Source organism: Saimiri boliviensis, chromosome 15 (genome assembly GCF_048565385.1).
Source record: "Saimiri boliviensis isolate mSaiBol1 chromosome 15, mSaiBol1.pri, whole genome shotgun sequence".
Taxonomy (NCBI): Eukaryota; Metazoa; Chordata; class Mammalia; order Primates; family Cebidae; genus Saimiri; species Saimiri boliviensis.
The window spans coordinates 26,997,019-27,016,744 of NC_133463.1; the positions used below are offsets into that span (position 1 = coordinate 26,997,019).

Here is a 19,726-nt window from a genome sequence, read left to right on the forward strand (position 1 = left end):
TAATCACAGCTACTTGGGAGGCTGAGGCAAGAGAATTGCTTAAACCAGGGAGTTGGAGGTTGCAGTGAGCCATGATTCCGCTATTGTACTCCAATCTGGGCGACAAAGCGGGACTCCGTCTCAAAAAAAAAAAAAAAAAAAAAAAAAAGGTGGGGGTGCAGAAAAAAAGAAAAAAAGTCACAAGGTGTTTGTTTCTTATCACAGTCTTGGGGGGTTAGTCATCTTTCTTTCATGACTATCCTTCAAGCAGTGACTTAGATTTCTAGGCTCCTTCTATCTAAAACTGTGACCTTTGGGTCACTGTAGAAGGGGAAGGAAATTGAGGCAATTGTACAGAGGTGGCAATGGTAAGTGGGAAGGGAGCATTTTATGGCAGTCCTGGAAATAGTATATATTATTCCACATTGTATTGTTCAGGATTCAGTGACATTCCCCTAACATAGTTGCACAAGAGGCTGGGAAATGTAGAAATCTAGTGTACCTAGCATAAGGAAAGTGAAATGGAGCTTGGTGAACACATAGCATTGTCTCTGCCACAGTCAAAAGTCAACTTCTTGGACAGAAAAGTGAAGAGGTACAAACTACAACTACATTGTGACTAGCTACAGTTTCCTACAAAATGTAAAATGTCCCTAATTCAGTATGTACATTCCCTCTTCTACCTAAGAGATTATTAGGGGTTAGCAGCCTCCAGATTGCAGTAGATCTAGTCTTAGAGCCAGTGGTTAAAGGAGATGGGATTATTAAATTGTCTTCAAATTCCAATAATTGAATGGCCCTTGGATACTACTTGGATGGATTCTTGATGTTTTATCTTTATCTTCATGAATCCCCAGATTATCTTCTCTGTATTCTCAGTACATGTTAAGATTACTAAACTTGGCCAGGCACGGTGGCTCATGCTTATAACCCCAGCACTTTGGGAGGTCAAGGTGGGTGGATCACTTAAGGCCAGAAGTTCAAGACCAGCTTTGCCAAAATGGGGAAACTCCATCTCTACTAAAACCCCCAATCCAAAATAAAAATTTGCCAGGCATGGTGGCTGCCACCTGTAATCCCAGCTACTCGAGAGGCCAAGGCATGAGAATCACCTGAACCCAGGAGGTGAAGGTTGCAGTGAGCCAAGATCCTGCCACTACACTCTAGCCTGGGTGACCGAGTAAGATTCTGTCTCAAAAAAAAAAAAAAAATTACCAAACTTACAGGAAGTACAATGATAAGGGTCACATGTGTTTCCTATCACATAGAGGACTAACTGAAAATTACATGATAAAGGTTTGTTTTTGTACCTTTAATTTCTCACTGTATAAGAATAGGATTGATCTATAAGAATTTAAGAAGTATTTGTGCACTTCTCATACTGGACATGATGAAGTAACTAGTATCAGACCTTCCCTCCTTCCATGAACAACTATTAAACTAAACAAAATGTAGAAAACAATTTCTTTTGGACATCAGATAAGGCACACACATTACTATAATCCTTGAGAGAAAATAAGCTCAAAATGAGAACTTTACATTCAACCCTGGGGGGTCATTTTCCAAACCACTTTCAGAGAATTAGAGTAGATAAATAAATTGGAGTTTGGGCCTGCAAAAGTTCCTCGACACGGTATGTAGACAGGAAAGAGCAACAAATAAGGAGCCCCAGGAATCTGCATAGGAGTTTTTTTTTGTGGGGGGCCCTTGGCCAAATGCTAAACTGCATATGTGCTTGGCAAGATTCTGTAAGATATACCAGCAAAAAAACAGCTGGAGGAGCTGAAAGCCAAACCTAGATTTCAGAAGTCGCACAAAGCTATGAAGATACTGGAGTTCCAATCCACTCAGAATGGAGATACCATGTTGAGACCCCAAAAAGGCCATGCCCTAGGAGTAAGGACTATACCATATAAGTAAAAGCCAAATTCTAGAGCTAAGGAAAACCTGAAATAGACTCACCTTAGAGGCCTAAAATAAGCCTCAACAGAATCAAAATGATCCACCAGTAATTTAACTTTCTTTCAGAAAACTAGTCAACACTCTTCAGAGGAAGATAACAAAATCCAGTTTTTCCATGTTCCACATAAGATTTTTTAAATTGCTGAATATGTAAATCAGCAGAGGAAAAACTGACCCATAATTAAGAGAAGAGGTGGTCAATTGAAAAGTCTTACAGATGACCAAGATTTTGGAATTAAGGCAGAAGGACTTTAAAATCATAAATGTTTTAAAATTTGAAAGATCTTTCTTCTGTTGAACCTTATATGAGACCAAAGCCCTGCCTGGCAGCTTGACTGTAACCTTATGAGTGAGCTTGACCCAGAGTCATCCAGCTAAGACAACTAAACCACACTCAGATTTCTGACCCACAGATACTGCGAGATAATAAATTACAACATGTAAAGGAAAAGACTGAAGAAATGGCATAATAGATTGATAGAATTACAACAGAAAATGAGAAACTCTAAAAGAATCAAATGAAAATTCTAAAACTGAAAAATCTGGTAATCTGAAATGAAAAATCCAATGGATGGTCCTCCCAGCAGATGGTCACAGCTGAAAAAGGAATGAGTAGACTTAAAGACAGACTAATGAAAATTATCTAAATTAAAGCACAGAGAGAAAACAAAAGGAGAAAAATATGACAGAGTTATAGAGAATAGTGGGATAATATAAAACAATCTTATAGGTATAATGGAGAGAGAATGGGTAGAAAAAAATATTTGAAGATAAAATGCCCTCAATTTTTCTGCATTTTTTAAAGACAGCAACCTACAGGTCCAAGGAATTAAGAGAACCCCAAGCAGATAAATAATCTGAAGACCACACCCAGGCTCATTATAGTCGAAGTGCTGTAAACCAAAGATAAAGAGAAAATCTTAATTGAATCCAAAGGAAAAATACACATTACAATTTAAGTTACAACAATAAAAATGATGGCTAATTTTTTTTTTATAAGAAACAATGAAAACTAGAATGAAAAGTCATCTTTAAAGTGATGAGGCTGGACACAGTGGCTCATACCTGTAATCCCAGCACTTTGGGAGGCCAAGGTGGGTGGATCACCTGAGGTCAGGAGTTTGAGACCAGCCTGGCCAACATGGTGAAACCCCATCTCTATTAAAAATATAAAAATCAGTTGGGTGTGGGGGTGGACACCTGTATTCCCAACTACTTAGGAGGCTGAGGCATGAGAATCGCATGGACCTGCTTGGTGGAGGTTGCAGTGATCCGAGATTGCATAACTGAACTCCAGCCTGGGTGAGAGTGAGACTCAGTCTCAATAAATGAATGAATAAATAAATAAAGTGATGAAAGGAGAAAAGAATCTGTCAACTTGGAATTTTATATCCAGTGAAAATATTCTTCAATATTGAGGGCCTTCACTTCACCTTCCTCTTCCTCTTTGTCAGAGTCAAGAAATAGTCTGGCACAATCAGTGGGGCCAGGGTCAAGAATTTAGCTGGCAGGTGTGGCAGAGACAGGATTAGAAAGATGGCCTGTATAGTTAGGAGATTGATTACAAATGGGGATTACCAAAAAGTATGTTGAAGTTAATAGAAGCCAGGTTTTTACTGTTGGATAAATTACAAACATGGTAAGGGAGGTTGCTAGAATAAGTCTTGTGGTGTTGAACTGGTATTGGAAGTATTGGTGAGAATTCATGGTTTATATAGTTTCAAATTATCTTCCTATAAAATACTACTTGTTAATAAGTACAGAGATTTATTAACTTTACAGTGGAGAAATAAGGCACATGCCATCTTTCTTAAAATGGTGGTAAAATTCAAATAATTAAAATTTACCATTTTAATCATTTTTAGTGTATTTTCAGTGGCATTAAGTACACTCACATTGTTGTGCAACAGTCATGATTCTCTCTCTCCAAACCTTTCTGTCTTCCTAAACTGAAATTCTGTATCCATTAAGCAACAGTTACCCATAACATTCTCCCTTTCCTCCAGACCCTAGCAGCTGCCATTCTACTTTCTGTCTTTATGAGTTTGACTACTTTAGGTATCTCATATAAGTAAAATCATACTGTATTTGTCTTTTTGTGACTTGCTTATCTTACTTAGCATTATGTCCTCCAGGTTTATTCATGTTGCAGAATTTTCTGTTTTTAAAGGCTGAATACTATTCTGTCATATGTATATACCACATTTTATTATTCGTACATGGATGGTCACTTGAGCTGCTTCCATCTTTTGACTATTGAGGATAGACTGCTGTGGACATGGGTGTAGGAGTAACTGAGTCTCTACTTCCAATTCTTTGAAGTATATATGGAATTATAGGATTGTATGTAATTCTCTGTTTAAGTTTTTGAGGAACTGCCATACTATTTTCCATATTGGGTGCACCAGCAGGGCAAAGGGTTCAAATTTCTCCCCATCCTCAACATTTATTTTCTGTTTTGTTTGTTATTAGTTTTTTATAACAGCCATCCTAATGGGTGTGAAGTGGCATCTCATTGTGGTTTTGATTTGCATTTCCCTCATGATTAGTGATGTTGACCATTTTGTGCTTTTTGGTGTCTGCATGTCTTCTTGGAGAAATGTCTATTCAAAGTTATTTGCCTTTTTTTTTTTTTTTTTTAAGAAATCGGTGCTCCCTATGTTGCCCAGGATGGAAAGGCTAATCATAGTGTACTGCAACCTTGAACTCCTGGGCTCAAGCAATCCTCTCATCTCAGCTATTCACCACCACCCCAGACCCTTTTGTTCATTTGCAAAATGGAGCTGTTGTTTTTGTTGAGTTGTAGGAATTCTTTCTATATTCTGAATACCAGCTATATGATTTGCAATTTTTTTCTACCATTTTGCCAGTTGCCTTTCACTTTATTGGTTGTGTCTTTTGATGCGTACAAGTTTTACATTTTGATGTAGTCCAATTGCTTTTTTTTTTTTTTTTAATTGAGGCAGAGTCTCACTCTGCCACCCAGGCTGGAGTCCTGTGGCATGATCTCAGCTCACTGCAGACTCCACCTCCCGGGTTCAAGCAATTCTCCTGCCTCAGCCTCCTGAGTAGTTGCGATTATAAACATGAGCCACCATGCCTGGCTAATTTTTGTATTTTTAGTAGAGGTGGGGGTTTACCATGTTGACTAGGCTGTTCTCGAACTTCTGACCACAAGCGACCCACCTTCTTTGGCCTCCCAAATTGCTGGGATTATAGATGTGAGCCACTGTGCCTGGCCAATTGCACTAATTATGCTAAATCCTGTCTCTACTAAAGATACGAAAAATTAGCCAGATTTGGTAGCTTATGCCTGTAATCTTGGCAACTTGGGAGATTGAGGCAAGAGATTGCTTGAACCCAGGAGTCAGAGGTTGCAGTGAATCGGGATCACGCCATTGCACTCTAGCCTGGGCAAAAACTGAATAAATAAAAAATAAAGCTGGGAAAGGGAATGAAGAACATTATCAAGAAAAAGTGAAATTTGAGTGGAACATGTAGATTAGATGATAATATTGTATCAGTGTGCATTCTCTGAATTGGGGTCCTTATATCTACAACTTATTTTTAAACAGTTTAAAAAATTATCTTTGTGTCTGGCTGGATGTGGTGACTCATGCCTGTAATCCCAGCACTTTGGGAGGCCAAGGCTTGAGGATTGCTTGAGGCTAGGAGTTTGAAATCATCCTGGGCAACATAGTGAGACATCATCACTACAAAAAAAGTTTTGTCTTTTTTTTGACTGACTTCCCCCTCCTCTACAAAAAAATTTTAAAAAATATTATGGGCCAGGCGTGTTGGCTCATGCCTGTCATTCCAGCACTTTGGGAGGCCAAGGAAGGTGGATTTCTTGAATTCAGGAGTTCAAGACCAGCCTGGGAAACATGGCAACACCCTGTCTCTATAAAAAATACAAACATTTGTCAAGCATGGTGGTGCATGCCGGTGGTCCCAGCTACTTGGGAGGCTAAGGCAGGAGGATTGCTTGAACCCAGGAGGTAGAGGCTGCTATGAGCCAAGATCATGCCATTGCACTCCAGCCTGGGTGGGCAGAGCAAGACCCTATCTCAAAAACAGAAAAAAAAGAAAGAAAAAAGAAAAAAAAGATGTGGTGTGTGTAGTGGTCTAAGTGTATCCACACATACATAAAGAGAGATTGATTAAGCAAATGTGGCAAAATGTTAACAATTAAATGTTACCAGATGAAAAGAGTACTTGGGAGTTTCTGGTGCTATTGCAGTTTTTCTGTAAGCTTAAAATTAATTCAAAGTAAAAAGTTTAAAAACCAGAAAAATGAAGGCCAAATATAGACATTTTTCAGACAAACAAAAGCTGAGAGAATCTGTTGGCAATAGACCTGCACTGCAGAAAATACTAAGGAAGTTCCCAGGGTTGAAGAGAAATGATCCCAGATGGCAGCCTGCATCTGCAGGAAGGAAGAAGAGTGCTAGAAACGGTAAGATTTCTAAATGACACTTTCAGACTGTAATTTAATATGGTGAATTAAGCACATGTGTTTAGCTCCTCTCCCTCCCAGCTCCTAAAAATCACTGTAAAGTCTGGAGTTATAAATCCACAAAAATAAGTAGAAGGCATTAGTTGATCAAGAGATTTCAACATCTGCGGGGATTGGGTCAGAAAAAAATACATTTTAGAAAATAAAAATAAAAAATATAAAGATTTCAACCAATTTCTGGAGACTGAAAGCGAATAATGGAGTAAGTATTGAAGGGGGAAGCAGAGAGGAGGAAACCTCACTTAAAAGAATGTATGATGGATACTATAGTTGAGGAAACTGTACAGAAGCCTGCAGAGGCTTAGGATTCAGAAATTCCAGGTCCTGCAGAGATAGCCAAACATGAGGCTGAAAACAGTGGGGTTACCGGAAAGTCTGTAGGCAGAACATTGAACTTATACATTCTGCAGAAAATGCCTCACTCTCCCCAGGCATAGACAGAAAGAGAGATAGACAGAGTGAGAGAAGGAGAGATTGGTTGATCTACTGATTTGCAAAGAAATGAAAAAAGTATCTGGTGAGAGCCTGGACAGTGAGCATGTGAATTAGTGCCCTGTTCAAGGCATAGCTCTCCTTATTCTGTTTTTTAAGATCCAAAGACTAATGGCTGCTCCCTATCTGCTCACCTGAAGTGACTCCTGTCAGGTGGCAAGCCCTGCCATGACATGTAACTGATAATGAGTTTTTATATTGCCTCATTCTTAAATGTAGGTGGGCATGAAAGACGAAAGAGCACAATATTAAGGAAAATGACCCAGATACATGCAAACAAAAACTACTCCATAGGAAACAGTTGATTCAAGGGAAAAATAATTTTTAAAAATGTGTAATTAGTGTCTTCAGATATCTGTATAGCTACAGATCTATAAACATACATCAGAAAACAAAAACACAATGCTATGGGTAAAAACTCAAAGAAAGTGCATTTGGGAATAAAAAATAAGATTACCAGGCTGGGTGTGGTAGCTGTAATCCCAGTACTTTGGGAGGCTGAGGCAGGAGGATTCTTGAGCCTAGGAGTTCCAGACCAGCCTGGGCAATGTAGTGAGATCCTGTCTCTACAAAAAATAAGGAAATTAGCCAGGCATGCTGGCAAGCACTTGTAATCCCAGCTACTCAGAGGCTGAGGTGGGAGAATAGCCTGAGCCAAGGAGGTTGAAGCTGCAGTGAGTATGATCATGCCACTGCAATTTCTGGAGGGAAATTGGAACTTGGGAAACAGAGTGAGACCCTGTCTCAAAAAGAAAAAATAATAAAAGATCCATTGGAAGAGCTGGAACATACTCCTCACAAAATAGAACACAAAAGGATGGGGAAAAGACCAAGAGGATATATTGAGGATGTCCAATCTGTAATTATTAGGATTTCTAGGAAATAACAGAGGCAGTTGCGGAGGAAATGATTAAGGAAACAATACAAGATAATGAAGGAAGTGAGACATCAAATTGAAAGGGCTCACTAGCTATCCATCAGAGTAAATAAAGATCCCTTCTCAGATTCATCATTCTGAAATTGTAGAATACCAAGGAAACAGATGTAATACAGAGAAAAAAAAGCAGGCAGTCAATAAAGGAATGAATTCTGAGACTAGTAGCAGCCTTCTTATCAGCAAGAAACATAGGAATTCTGTGAAGAAATGCCTTCAAACTTCTGAGGGAAAGGGATTTCATTGTAGAACTCTCTCTATCTCTTAAACATGTGTGTAGTCAGAATACAGATATTTTCAAACATGTAAGGACTCAGATGTTTACCTTCCATGTACTGTAGTTCCTTAGAAAGTGAATCCAGCACAGGTGAATGTAGACCAATCTCTGAGGTCCAGCCATGGAGAGGACCTGGAAGGAAGAGCTTCAGAAGAAATATATGGAAGAATAAAGGATGAGAGTGATTCAAAACAATAGATATGTTGGTGGATATGAAAAAAATTGAGGATATGTCGGACTAACCATGTAACAAATTAATGCCAATAAAAAGGAGGAACTCAGGAGAACTGGGAGAAACACATATACAAGAAAGAAATTTTATGATGCTTATTTTGGGTCTAAATTGGACCATATTTAAATCATAAGATAGCTTTGTTAATTTTCAGCTTTAAAAATCAAGATATAAATATAGAAGTATTGTATGACCCAGCAGTCCCCCCTGTATTAGTCTGTTTTCATGCTGTGATAAAGGCATACTCCAGATTGGGAAGAAAAACAGGTTTAATGGATTCACAGTTGCGTGTTTTTGGGGAAGCCCCACAATCATGGCAGAAGGCAAAAGGCCCTTCTTACATGGCAGTGGCAAGAGAGTGTGAAGAAGAAGAGAAAGTAGAAACCCCTTATAAAACCATCAGATCTCATGAGACTTATTCACTACCACGACAACAGTATGGGGGAAACCATCCCCCGGTTCAATTATCTCTCACTGGGTCTCTTCCACAACATGAGGAAATTATGGGAGCTACAACTCAAGATGAGATTTGGGTGGGGACACAGTCAAACCGTATCACCTCCTTTCTGGGCATATCAGCAAAGAAACTGAAAGCAGGAACTCAAACAAATATTTGTACATCCATGTTTATAGCAGCACAATTCAATAGCCAAAAGGTGGGTGCAGCCTCAATGTTAACCATTGACAAATAAGTGGATAAGCAAAATGTGGTGTATGCATACTGCTGTCATTGGGATATGGTTTGTCCCCCCCAAAACTCATGTTAAAATTTGATCCCCAATGTGGCAGTGTTGGGAGGTGGGGCCTAGTGGGAGGTGTTTGGGTGGTGGGGATGAATCCTTCACAAATGGCTTGATGACATTCTCACAGTAAGGGATTCTTGTTCTTGAGGGAATGGATTAGTTCCCACAAGAGTGGGTTGTCATAAAAGCCAGGATGCTCCTCAGGTTTTGCCTCTCACGTGTCTCTGCTTCCCCTCTGACCTTCTACCGTGTTGTGAGGCAGCACCAGAAAATGAGCAGATATGTTGTAACAACACAATATGGACGAAGACACAGGCAATGGATTATTATTCAGCCCTAAAATAGAAGGAAATTCTGACACATGCTACAGTGTGGTTGACATTGAGGACATTATGCTAGGTGAAATAAGCCCATTACAAAGAGACAGATACTGTATGATCCTACCTGTATGAGGAAACTAAAGTAGTCAGATTCATAAAGACAGAAAGTAGAATGGTAGTTGCCAGGGTCATGGAGAAGGGGGACTTGGGAGTTGCTTAATGTGCATAGACTTTCTATTTTGCAAGATAAAAAAGTCTAAAGATTGATTGTACATCAGTGTGAATCTACTTAACTCTATTGAACTCTACATTTGAAAATAAGTAAGATAGTAAATTTTATGTTATATATGTTTTACCACAATTTTTAAGAAAATTTAAGAAAAGGACCCTTGAGCCCAGAGTTCAGGCATGTCCCAGCAGACCCTGGGGCTACGTTAGGTATCGTTTATATATGTTTTACAGGCTAATTCTGCCTCCACAGGCCCAAGCCTCAGGACTGCCCCTGTGGACCTAGGCTCCAGGCTCCAGGCTCCAGGCTCCAGGCTCCAGGCCAGCCTCTGGGGACTCAGCACTTGACTCTACAGGCAATGAGATAGCATTGACAAACTTATTCTGGGGAGAAAATGGAGAGCTGTGCAGGAAGAGTGACCTAGGAGTCAGTCACTGGTGTGACTGCCTTCAGCCTGGTGGGTAGGGGAGTGATCCTTCTTGCTCTTGCTTCTTCCCAACCCTCCCTTCTTCCTTTCCTTCAACAAATATTTATAAGTGCCTCCTATGTGCCAGGAACTTCAGTGTGTTACTGTGGACACATTGTGTTATACATAAAACTATATATATATATATATATATACAAACCACAATACATATATATATGTGTTATTATATAAATGTATAAAATACATATGTATATAAAAATACATATATATAAAACACTATATATGTTATATATAATATATATTATGTATATGTTATGTGTGTATAATATATGTATATGTGTTATATATTATATAACATTTATGCTACATGTCTTATATGTATGTGTTATCTATCACACATACATATTATATATGTATATATAATATATATGAATATGTTACATATAAACATATGTTATCTATTACACATACATATTATATATGTATATATAATATATACGAATATATAATATATAAATTATATATAACACATATATATGTGTGTTATATTTGGCTAATTTTCTTTTTCTTTTTGTAGAGATAGGATCTCACTATGTTGCACAGGCTGGTCTTCAACATATATATGTGTTATATGTATACAACATATATACATATGTTGTATGTGTTATATATGTTATATGTGTTATATATAACATATATAATATACATAGTGTTACTATGTATAGTCAGTATGTAACACAGTATAGTCACTATGTGTGGTCACCATGGATAGTCAGTGTTCCCCAGGGTGTGGGTCACCTTTCACTGCAATGTGATTTTAAGTGGTATATGGCCACTGCATTTTTTTAAATCACAAAAATTGCAAGAGACAATAAAGAGATAGAAAGAAAACCAATAAATCAGAAAACATCAACTAATTACAATGCATGGCCCTTATTTGGGTCCTGGTTCAAGCAGTTAAAAGATGCTTGGAAATTTGAACACTGGATATTTGATGATACCAAGAGATATTATTGTTTCAGGTATGATGATATTGTAGTTATGAAGTAGACAATATTTTTTAAATATATAATGAAATATTTACCAATAAAATTATGTAATTTCTGAGATTTGCTTCAAAGTAACTGGTGAGGGGAGGGTCTAGGGGATTGGGATGAAAAAAAGATGCCTCATGGTTTGACCGTTGCTGCTGCTGAGTGATGGAGCCTTTCATCAGACTAGTGTCAACCTGGCACATATTTGCAATTTTCCAAATGGAACATGTTGAATGATATAATAAAAATGTGAATGCCTTTCGGTACTCTTTCAATCCATTTGACTAGACTAGGCTAAGTGGAAAGTCTCTAATCTTTTTTAAAACTCTTTTTCAAGAAACAACTACAACTACAAAACTCCAGGCTGGGGTATGGTGGCAAGATCGTGGCGCACAGCCTCAACCTCCTGGGCCCAAGCGATCCTCCCACCTCACCCTCCCCAGTAGCTGGGACCACAGGTGTGCACCACCACACCTGGCTAATTTTCATTTTCTGTTTGTAGAGATAGGGTGTCACTATGTTGCCCAGGCTGGTCTTGAACTCCTGGGTTCAACTGATCCTCCCACCTTAGCCTCCCAAAGTGCTGGGATTACAGGTGTGAGCCACCATACCTAGCCTAACTTTTTTTTTTACATGAAGTTAGGCTCAGAGCCTTCAACTAGACATTAATAAAATTGTTTGTTTTTTTGCCTGGCCAAAACCAAATAATTTTATTAATGTCCAGTTGAAATGACTCGTGCCAGTAATCCCAGCACTTTGGGAGGCTGAGGCAGGTAGATCATTTGAGTCCAGGAGCTTGAGATCATCCTGGGTAACATGGTGAAACCTTGTCCCTACAAAAAATACAAAAAAGTTTAACTGGGTGTGGTGGTGTACACCTGTGATCCGAGCTACTTGGGAGACTGAGATGGGAGGATCACCTGAATCTGGGAAGTAGAGATTGTAGTGAGCCAAGATTATGCCACTGCACTCCAGCCCGGATGACAGCGTGAGACAATGTCTCAAAAAAAGAAAAAAGTTATTTGGTTTTCAAGTGATCCTGACATAAATTCTGCTATGATATATATTTTATACAAAATTTATTTTAAAAATTACTTAAAAACATAATATATAATTCGCTATATGTAATTTATACATAATAAATCTTTCAAACAAAAATGTTAGTAGGTATGAAGTTTATACAATGTGCTCCCATGTGTAAGAGTTGCAATTTTATTTCTCTATACTGAACTCAGGTTAGTTCTTGTGCCCTATTTCTTCTTCAGCAACAGAAAGTAAATCTGGTCAATCCTGATTTAAAATTCGATCTTTTCTGGGGTCAGATCAGAATCCTTGTTAGAATTATACCCCCTCTCCCTTCTCTTCTCTCTGAATTGACTCTTACTCTATTGTCAGGTAAAAACAGGGTGCCAGGTCTCCTCTGTTCCTTCACAGGGTGCAGTTTCCTGAGTCCTTCATATTATGCCTGGGCATTGGTTCCTGAAGTCTACTTTTTGTCCTTCTCACCTGCCTTCTGGCTCTGCAAGGTCCAGATCTCAATCTCAGATCCCAACTGCCTGAAGGAGAACATGGGAACTTTTAGGATGTTCTACCACCTGGCTATTCAAAATGTGGTCTGTGGATCAGCAACATCAGTATCACTTGGGAGCTTGATAAAAATGTAGACTTTCAGGCCCCACCCCAGACCTACTAAGAATCCACATGACATTAATGTTTAAGAAGCACTGCTCTGCAGCACCTGCGACAATTGGCTGGAACCCCCTCTCTGACACTGATGAAGCATCAAGCTCCAGCTATGTCTTCCCTGATTCTTCTCATCCCATCTAATTTTATTTCCCTTAAAGCAGAGATTCATGTATATTTGGGACATATTGCTTATCCACTCTTCATAATCCTGTTTCCTGATGGAAGTTTCCCTTTCCTTACAAAGAAAAGAAAAATGTTCTTTTTCCTCAACAAAATAAATCAGGTTGGGTGTGGTGACTTAGGCCTGTAATCCCAGCACTTCAGGAGGCCAAAGTGAGGGGTCACTTGAGTCCAAGAGTTCGAGACCAGGCTGGGCAATATAGTGAGGCCCCATCTTAAAAAAAAAAAAAAAGGATAAATCAAAATATGTGGCTTTGAAGACTATCTGCTGTGAGGTTTAAATCACCTCAACGAGTTGATCACCCTTGAGCATTGTGTGTATCCATAGAAAGCTCTTCCTCCCAGGTGAATGGTGGAGATAGGAACTTTGGGAAAGCCCAAGTTAGTGTCCCCAAATTTTAATGGTTATTATTTTTAAATGAGTCAATCTAAAGAAAAATGTTAAGTAGTATAGGGATGTGCTACTTGGAAAACTCTAGGTTAGACTTCTGGCACTTTAGGACTCTTTCCTGGGGCTGTACCCATCTTTACTTGTCCTGAGTCAGTCTCTCTCTCTCTGCAAGGCAGAGGGGGATAGCACAGGTAATTGATCCATTGAGCTTAATGCTACCAATAATGAGACTGGCTGATGATATTAAAGATACAGGAAGCTTGGAGGACAGTGTTCTGTTGTTCAGATGAGAAACAAGGGCTCTGTAGGACTCTGGGAACTCTCTAGAGTTTGAAACTGAGCTACGTTCATCCTCACTTCCACAGAAACTACCATGAAATCTGGCACATAGTAGCCTCAGTTAATATTTGTAGAATGGGCACCTGAGACTAAAAGAAAACAGAATATTTGTATTTCTTAAATTATTAGAGAAAAGCTAGATGTGGTCTGATTCCACTTAAAATGGAATGGCTTAAAGGAATGAGGAGACCTAAAAGTGAAAATACAATAAAAGAAAGGAAAAAATGAAAATTAAAATATAATTGTGGATAATCTCACCAGGAAAGAAAACAGGAACACCAAAACAAAATTAATTAATGCTCAGGGAGTGAGTTTGGTTTAAAAGCCTATATACAAAAGGGGAAATGAAAGCTCTGTGACCCTAGTTGGATATAAGAGGAATACTCATAAGAATGCCAAGAAGGCTGAGGAATGGTCTGAGGCTTGTGAATAATGCTTAAAACATTCTGTTGTTTTAAATGGAAAGCATCAAACTTCTTGTATATGCAAAAGTAGACAGAACTTTAGTACTCACGTACTCCCATGTACTCATGATGCAGCTGAAATAATGATTATTTTACCAGAGGGGATCAAATCATGGTCCAAAGACCAAATCCAGCCCACTGAATGTTTTTGTAAATAAAGTTTTATTGGAACACAGTCACACTCATTTCTTCATATTTTGTCTGTGACTGCTTTCACATTACAATGCCAGAGTTGAGTAGTGGGCAACACAATTTGAGATCTTGGCCCATGGCTACTATCTGGCCTTTCATTAAAAAAAAAGTTGTGGCTCACACCTGTAATCCATGAACTTTGGGAAGCCAAGACAGGAGCTTGAGTCCAAGATTAGCTTGGGCAACATAGCGAGACCCTGTTTCTATAAAAAATAAAAAAAATAAAAAAAAGGAAAAGAAAAGAGAAAGTTCGTGACCTAGGTTTTATTTGCCTATGATCAATACCTTCCACGCCATCTGCCTACCTGCCTACCCCATTGCTTTTTTAAAGCAAATCACCATCATATCATTTGATTGGTAAATATTTCAGTGTGTATTTCTATTTTTTTTTTTTTTTTTTTTTTTTTTTTTTTTTTTTTTTTTTTTTAGTGGCAGGGTCTCGCTCTGTCACCCAGGCTGGAGTGCTGTGGCACGATCATGGATACTCTAACCTCAAATTCCTGGGCTTGAGCAATCCTCCCACCTCAGCCTCCTGAGTAGCTGGGACTACAGGTGCGTACCACTATGTCTGGCTCATTTTTTATTATTTTGTAGAGACAGGGTTTTGCTATGTTGCCCAGGCTAGTCTTGAAATTTTGGACTCAAGTGATCCTCCTGCCTGGGCCTCTCAAAGTGCTGGGATTATAGGCATGAGCCACTATGCCCTGCACCTCCAGATTTAAAATGTGGTGGTGTCAGGTGACCATACAATATTCTAACGACTGAACGACTGTGTCCTGCTATCAACACAGTGATGTTTACTCAGAAGAGCATGTGGAAGCTAAAGATATCCATGTTTGTTGAATCTGAGAGTTCACCACATCCATAAATTGAAATAAACATAAATTCAAAGTGGAATTCCAAAGTAACTACTAAGACATCCTTTTGCAAAAAATCAATTAAAAAGTCATTATCAAGTGTCCTAACTTAGAATGATAATTTATATCTTTTGGCTCTGTTGTATCCTCTTAGAAGTTAAAGTAGATATTTCCTGCTCTGCTTATTTTTTTTTTCTCATCTAGTAAAATTGGATTTTTTTTTTCTGTCTCTGTATTCATAATGCAGCTGAGTTTAATGTGACTCTTTCATTTAACAGCTTCACTTCATGAAGGCCGTCATTAGGTTAGGTCATCTCTGTACAGCTTCTGTGATTGATGTCAGCCTGATTCTGGGAAAATTGTTTTAATTAGTACTGCCTCTGAAATGCCCAAAGAAACACAAATATCTGGTACTTAGTTATTGCACAGACCTTATCATCTGAATAAATAGCCTCTTTGATTTTCTAAGTAGGGCCTAGGAGGATTTATCAATTCAAATAAATGAAACTGAAGGCTCTGGAATGATCTACCGATTTAGGAAGTATCCTCAGTAGCTTGGTACTATCCTCTCAGCCATTAGGGACAACCACACAGGGCACACCATCAGTGCTCAGTGAAGCATCCTAGACTAATGAGTGCTATCTACTGAGACAGATTTGTTTCCTTGAATGTGCTCTCCACAGCCCCGCTGTGGAAGGGAGTTCCTGGATTCTCACACTCTGGATTCCAGTCCCAGTGTTGCTGTTTTCCTGCCACTATTATCCTCAGTTTGTTTACTTAAAAGCCAGAGGCAAGACATGGTGGTTCATGTCTTTAATTCCTGCACTTTGGGAGGCAAGATGGGAGGATCACTTGAGCTGGGGGTTTGAGACCAGCCTGGGGAACATAGCAAGACCCTGTCTCAATAACAAAAAAAATTTTTTTTTAATGAACTGGACATGGTGGCATGCATTTGTAGTACCAGCTACTCAGGAGGCTGAGGCAGAAGGATCACTTGAGCCCAGGAGTTCGAGGCTGCAGTAAGCTGTGGTTGTACCACTGCACTCTAGCCTGGGTGACAGAGTGAGATCCTATCTCTAAATAATTTTTTTAAAAAGCAGGAATTCCTGCTTATCTCACAGGATTATTGAGAGGGCAAAATGAAAACATATGTGAACATGTTCTACAAATGACTAGGGGCTACACAGGGCTTACAAATATAGTGAAGCAGGAACTGAGCCCTAGGAGAGGCTAGAAAACATTGTCCCCAATCCACCTGCAAGCTTCAGGGAAGCCCAGTGTCCCCTAGAACACAGTACTCCATCAGAAGTCTCAGGGAGCTGGAGCTTCAGGCACTCAATCCCCAAAGAAACCCAACCATCCAGTGTTCCCCTAGGTCAGAAGCAAAGCAGGACTCTTAAGCAAAAGAGAGATTCTACTTCAACACTCAGGGTCTTTTCACAGCTTCTCTAAAGGTCAGTCAGGGCTGAGAACAGGGAAGCCCTTAACATTGAAGGGCTGGGCTCCACCATTCTATTTTGTTTTAAATTTAGAAAAAATTGTAGCGATCAATGTAGCTTATTTCCAGTGCCATCTTAATGATCCCGTATCTTCTTTATATTCCCACTGTCTCTGTCAGTTTATCTACCTCAGCATTACACACATGCATCCCTAACTAAAACGGATACTTGTATTTTTTAAAACCTCCTGTACCAGTCAGGATGAACTGTTTGTCTGTAAGAGCAAACAATCCCTGAAGCTCAGTGGAGTGACACACAACTGACTTTTCACTCACCGTATCTGACCAGCACAGGTTGGTAGGAGGGCTCTCCTCATCCTAGTGTCTCACAGACCAGGGGACATAGGTGCCTTCTCCATAAATACTTCCATCCTATCAAAGGCAAGGCAAAGAGAACATAGTAAACCACACACATCTACCCGGAAAGGACACATGCCACTTCCACTCATATTGCTTGGCCAAAGCAAGCCATGTGGCTGCTTTGAAGGGAGAAAGGAAGTATCACCCCGCTGTGTGTCTGAAAGGAGAATGGAAATGTTCGTTATACATGACCGTACTTCTTGTGGTAGGCAGGATAACAGCCCTTCAAAGATGTCTATGTACTAATCACTGGATTATGGTATGTTACATAGCAAAGGGAAATAAGGTTGCAGGTGGAATTAAGCTTGCTAATCAGCCGACACTAAAATAGGGAGACTGTTCTCAGTTACCCAGGTGGGGCCAATATAATCACAAGAGAGAATGGGGAAGAGAGAGAGAGAGAGAAAGGAGAGGCAGAGGAAAAAATGTGATGGAGCTGGCTTTGAAGATGGAGGAAGGGAACTACAAACCAAGAAATGCAGGCAGCCTCTTGAAGCTGGAAAAGTCAGGGGCACAGATTCTTCTTCTTCTAGAGCCTCTGGAAAAAATGTGACCCTGCTGATGCATTAACTTGATTCTAGAGAGAGCTGTGTCAGACTTTTCAACTACTGAACTGCAAGATAATGAACATGTGTGGTTTTAAGCCACTAAATTTGTGGCAATGTGTCACACCAACAATAGGAAGCAAATACACCTCTCTTTTAAAAAAACTCATTTATTATTAATTTTTTCTAAGCATAAAATACATGATAAAATTTGGTTTGCATAAAAATAAAATATAAAAATTACAAGTTTTTGGTATATATCCTTTCAGTATTATTTCCTGCTTATATCTACAGTACATACGTGTAAGTGCATTGTACATGTTACAGAATTCGATCATGTGACATAGCTTTGCAGCTGGCCTTTTCATTTAGCAATGGCTCATGAACATTTTCCTATGGCTAAAATGTTCTAATTGTGCTATCCAGTCCAGTCACATGCAGCTATTTAGAACCTGAAATGTGGCTAGTCTGAATTGAATTGTGACATACAGTAAGTCCTCATTTAATGTCATCAATAGGTTCTTGGAAACTGTGACTTTAAGCAAAAAGATGTTCAACAAAACCAGTTTTGCCATGGGCTAACTGACATAAATAAGAGGTAAATTCCATTGGTATATTTCTGGTCACAAAAACATCATCAACTTTTAAAGAAGGACCAAAATGCTTCTAATATGAAACATTGAAATAAATGTGAGCTATACATAAACCTAGGAAAGATTAATAAAGGCCAGACATGGTGGCTCATGCCTATAATCCCAGCACTTTGGGAGACTGAGGCAAGAGGATCACTTGAGTCCCAGAGTTTCAGAGAAGTCTGTGCAACATAGCAGGACCCTTGTCTCAAAGAAAAGAATAAATTAAAAAAATAAAAATAAACAAGTAAGATAATTATTTACCCAATTATTTCAGTTCAGGGTCATTGGAAGCTAGAGCTAGCTCAGAGAACAAGGCAGGAACCAGCCTTGGACAGGGCACCATTCCATCCCAAGGGATCACTCTGTCTCTGTCTCTCTGTCTCTCTCTGTCTCTCTCTCTTTCTCTCGCTCTCTCTCTCTCTCTCTCTCTCTCTCTGTCACACACACACACACACACACACACACACACACAATTCACACACTCACTCACACTGGAACCAGGTAGCTATCGAATCCTCCTAAGATGCACATCTTTGGGATGTGGAAGGAAACCAGAGTAGCTAGAGAAAACCCATGCAGATATGGGGAGAATATGCAAATTTCACAGAGGGGCCCCAGCCAGGAATTGATTTTTTAAATCAAAGTTACAATGAAGCAATGTTAAGCCAAACGATGTTATTCAAGGATCTGCTGTACTATAAGCGAAAACTACACACTAGAATTTAAAGACTGTATGAAAAAAGAATGTAATAATTTTTTATATTAATTTCATGTTGAAATCATATTTTTGTTATATTGGGTAAATATTTTATTTTATTATTATTTTTTGAGACGGAGTCTCACTCTGTCACCCAGGCTGGAGTGCAGTGGTGTGATCTCGGCTCATTGCAACCACTGCCTCCCGGGTTCAAGTGATTCTCCTGCCTCAGTCTCCTGAGTAGCTGGGATTACAGGTGCCCTCCATGATGCTCAGCTACTTTTTGTATTTTTAGTAGAGATGAGGTTTCACTATGTTAGCCAGGCTGGTCTCCAACTCCTGACCTCAGGTGATCCACCCGCCTCGGTCTCCCAAAGTGCTAAGATTGCAGGCGTGAGCCACCATGCCCAGCTGGGTTAAATACATTATCAAAACTAATTTCATTTGTCTCTTTTTACTTTTTTAATGTAGCTACTAGAAAATTTAATGTTATCTGCATGGTTGGCTTTATAATTATATTGGATAGCACTGTTCTAACACATTTCATTTTTTAATTTATTTTTATTTTTGAAAATTAGAGACAGGGTCTTGCTATGTTGCTCAAGCTGATCTTGGACTCCTGAGGTCAAGCAATCCTCCTGCCTGGGCTTCCCAGAGTGTTGGGATTGCAGGCATGAGCCACAGCATGGGGCCTATGTGAGATTTTACATGCAAATACTATTTATCACACAACTGAT

General features: G+C 39.2%; 1 protein-coding gene across 2 annotated transcripts in view; it reads left to right on the forward strand.

Moving 5' to 3' along the window:
• RGS22 (regulator of G protein signaling 22) overlaps positions 1-19,622 on the forward strand; it is a 166,487-nt gene extending 146,865 nt beyond the window's left edge. The window contains exons 29-30 of one of the 2 annotated variants that reach the window (XR_012514043.1): positions 9,937-10,141; positions 12,580-19,622. The gene's annotated coding sequence lies outside the window, so the exon portion shown is untranslated. Of the gene's footprint in view, positions 1-9,936; positions 10,298-12,579 lie in introns of those variants that run through there. The other variant, XR_005578274.2, reaches the window with a different exon arrangement.
• The last annotated feature ends 104 nt before the right edge of the window (positions 19,623-19,726 follow it).